Source organism: Callithrix jacchus, chromosome X, assembly GCF_049354715.1.
Source record: "Callithrix jacchus isolate 240 chromosome X, calJac240_pri, whole genome shotgun sequence".
NCBI classification, from domain to species: domain Eukaryota; kingdom Metazoa; phylum Chordata; class Mammalia; order Primates; family Cebidae; genus Callithrix; species Callithrix jacchus.
The window spans coordinates 101,253,948-101,258,063 of NC_133524.1; the positions used below are offsets into that span (position 1 = coordinate 101,253,948).

At 39.1% G+C, this 4,116-nt stretch overlaps 1 non-coding gene across 1 annotated transcript; it reads right to left on the reverse strand.

Annotated features, from left to right (window-relative positions):
* Nucleotides 1-1,892: 1,892 nt before the first annotated feature.
* On the reverse strand, nt 1,893-2,056 carry LOC118150867 (U1 spliceosomal RNA). The gene has a single exon (XR_004738991.1). It is a non-coding gene; the product is annotated as a U1 spliceosomal RNA (small nuclear RNA).
* Nucleotides 2,057-4,116: the final 2,060 nt, after the last annotated feature.

A 4,116-nucleotide genomic window follows, 5' to 3' on the forward strand; every position in this document is an offset into this window, starting at 1 on the left:
CTTCCAGTTTTTGCCCATTCAGTATGATATTGGCTGTTGGTTTGTCATAAATAGCTTTTATTACTTTGAGATACATTCCATCGATACCGAGTTTATTGAGGGTTTTTAGCATAAAGGGCTGTTGAATTTTGTCAAATGCCTTCTCTGCGTCAATTGAGATAATCATGTGGTTTTTGTTTTTGGTTCTGTTTACGTGGTGAATTACGTTTATAGACTTGCGTATGTTGAACCAGCCTTGCATCCCCGGGATGAATCCTACTTGATCATGGTGAATAAGTTTTTTGATTTGCTGTTGCGTTCGGCTTGCCAATATTTTATTGAAGATTTTTGCATCTATTTCTTTCATATTTTTTCATTTGCTTCACATAATTTGCAAGTGCTTCTTCAATTCATTTTGTAGTACTTGCTTTAAAATCTTTTTCAGGTATTTCCAATATCTGATATATTTTGATATTGGCATCTGTTTATTGTATTTTCTCATTCATGTTATAATTTTTTGGTATTTGGTATGATGCATGATTTTCTATTTCATCCTGAATATTTTGCATATTATGGGACTCTGGATACTGTTTATTTATTTATTTATTTTGCAGGCACTCCATTTTGAGGTTTAACATGGAGTTGACTGGATGTGTGTTCAGTTTCCCACTTGGCCTCACTGATATCACCTGGTGAATGTAGATTGCTAAATCACACTGCCTCACTGTAGATGGCTAGGGTCAAAGATCAGTTCCCTGCTTTTCCCTGCTGACACTTTCCATTGCAAGTGGCACACTGACTCACACCACCTCATTCCCTCCAGGAGAGGGTATAAGATCACTTCTCTGTTGTGCCCTGCTGTTCCCCAATGCTGCCAGAAGTAGACTGACTCAGGATACTTTGTTGATGCAGCACTGGGGACAGAATAACACCTCCCACTGGACCCTCCTAACACCAGTGAAGGGAGAGGGGAAGTGGAATTTCAACTAGCTCTGCATAACATGGCCTTGTTCAGTCTCATTAATGCCAGGTTGGTGTTGCAGCTCAGCTCCCCACTGGTTTCTTCTGACACAAGGGGAAGTGGAAAGTGAAGTGCTAGCCCTGCTTCATACTGTCTCATTATTGCTGCCATTTGTGGGCCTTCCTGGCACCAGAGATAGGGGAGAGAAAAGTGTTAATAGTCCTAACTTGCACCAACTCATTCAGTTTCCTTGATGTTGGGCGTAGATGAAGGCTTAGCTCTCTACTGGACCCTGATAACAGTACCCTGACAGGAGAATCAGAGCATAGCCTGCTTCTCCTGTATAGGATATGGAGAACCAGATTCTTGCTTAGCTTCCCAGTATCACCAGTCAGCTGAACCAGAGATCTGCCTGCTTTCCTAAGGCAGGAGATGGAAGATTAGCTCCCCATTCTGCTGTACTGATATCACCCCACAAGGGAATCAGAACCTCCATCATGGAGCTTAGAGACTAGTGGGAGACATAAACAATCGAGAAGTAAATTCAAACAAGTATATGAATGCAACTGTGATATAGGCTATGAAGGAAAAGCACACTCTTATGAAGAAGAATAAGCCTTTTTAAGGAACTGACATGTCAGATACTGAAGGATGAAAGGGAGCCGGTAATGTGAAGGTGGAAAAGGGAGCACTCCAAGCAGTGAAAATAGCAAGTGAGACGGCATTGTGGCAAGAAAGGACCTGGGTATTCATGGAAGTAAATGCAAGTTCAGAATGGAGAAACTGAGGTGGCAAAGTAGTGACAGAGTGAGGCTAGAGTGTTAGCAGGCTCCTGACCATCCAGGATTATGAGGGCTATGGTAAAGACTGGAAATTTTTTTCCCTTATGTGTGGAGACTAGGAATGAAAGATTTTCAAGAGGTGCAGGAGTATGCTTTTTTTTTTTTTTAACCAGAAGAAAGTGCGAACACAGTCCCCCACTACCACAAATTATGCAGTCGAGTTTCCCACATTTGGGGAAATCACAGGGGTCAGCACATCCGGAGTGCAATGGATAAGCGTCGCCGTGGGGAAACCACGTTTGTGATCATGATATCTCCCCTGCCAGTTAAGTAGGAGTATGCTTTTATTTAACCCGTAACAAAAGATCACCCTGGATACTGTGAAAAGAGTAGACTAGAAGAGTGGAATAGGGAGACCAATTCAGATGCTGCAGTAGAAATCAAGATGCAAGATGATAGAAGCTTGAAAACAGGTTTTGGTGGAAATGGAGAGACGTAGAAAGATTTGAAATAAAAAAAAATTTCATTTGTCATCGAGGTATGTGTTTTTAAAAATTTGAGTATCTAATTGCATTAGTATTATATAAACTCATTATAACACAGTACCTATGGAGACAAAGTATGTTTCCTTCTGTTAGTATACATGTATGAGTTTATTGACTACTGAATTAACTTTCTCTATATTGTTTCTGATAATTCTAATGGTAATGTAAGTAGGCCTAGAAACGAACCCAAATGCCATAGAAGATGGCACCCTGTTAGGCTGAAATCACACCTCTTTGTGCTTAAACCATTAAAATAATCCCACATTAGTCTGTCTTTGGGAAACAATGAGACTATTTTCTGGGGAGCAAAGATCTGCAGGTGAGGAGAACAAAAGAAAGGATGATGGAACCCTCTTTGTCCAGAATAAGCCATCAATAAATATGAGCTGATGTTAGACTAAGTTTAATTCAATTTATTTTAGTGAGAAAGCTTGTATTTTAAAGGCTTAGTCTAAATGACAGTAATAATTTACAAATCCATAAACATTTGGAGCAGGTTTTTTTCTCTGTCATGTGGTTAGTTCTTTATTTTATGAAAACATGTTTGCATGTATAATTAAAAGCTTGATAGATAAGATGGGCATTGAGAAATTTAAAGTTAACATTTTATAAGCCAAACATCTCCTGAAATTTGATCAAAATTAAACAATGTTCTTTTATACTATGTTCTTTAATAAGCAAATATGGATTGCTTATAGACATTATTTCTCAAAAGCATATCTCTATTAGTCAGGACTCAGTTGTAAGAAACAAAAACTGTTCTACCTTTATAGGCATTTAATACAGGACTGGGGATCTCCAAAAAATATTGGCAGGACTTAGAGGAATTAATTCTGATCTTGGCCTCTAGAAATGAATCTCAGAATAATACTGTAGGAGTAGGCTGCTCACATCAGGAAGGCAGGGAATTGGGAACCCTTCCACTTGAGTTCAAGGACACACAGCAATGGCTGTACTTGAAGAATCAGAAGTCACCATAACTGCAGCTGCAACTTCACCCCATAAAGCTGTTGTCAGGGCATCCATGGCCAAGTTTACCCCCATCACCAGTAAAACTACCTCTCAACACCAGCTAAGCTAGTGGTGCAGAAAACCCAATATCTTTAAGATTTTGTTTGTTAGCAACAACAAAGCAGCAGGGAAATGACTCTCAAATCACCTTCTACCTTCTAAATCTCATGAAAGTACATCTAATTGGTGGAACCTAATTTGCATCCAAAAACATAACTGTAAGGGAGGCAGATGTTATTTTTCGAGGCTTGGCAGTACAAAAAGCCATGCTAATGGGAGGCAAGAGAGGGTGCGGAATGGAATTCACCAGACTTACCAGCTCATTTGCTACTAAGGATTGTACATATTTGTCTTTCTATCCTTAAGCTTCCAAAAAAATAGCAATGACCTTATGGTGATGCCTAAGAGAATGCAACTCTTTCTGGTAAAAGCAAAACTATGGACATCCTCTTCCCCAAAAGGGGATATCCAGGCTCCCAGAAGTCACCAAATCCATCTTTGCTTGATACTCATTTGTTTTATGGTTTGTCATAATCCTACCTTGATATACTGTAACTTAAATACTATTATAAACAATTATTACCAACATATTTTACATAAAATAGTTGGGGAAAGGGAAAAATATATGTATATTTGTGTATGTATGTGTGTAAGAAAGGGAGAAAATATGAGTACCTATTTAAATTCTGATTTTGAAACTTGTTACAAGACCAAGGTCTCGGGCCTGTATATAAATTGCTTCTTCCTCTATGTTTTCTGCGTCCTTTTGCCATCAGCCAGCACCTCTGGTTAAGGCGCTTTACTTGATTCATGAGGTGACCTAAAACTTTTCCGGAGA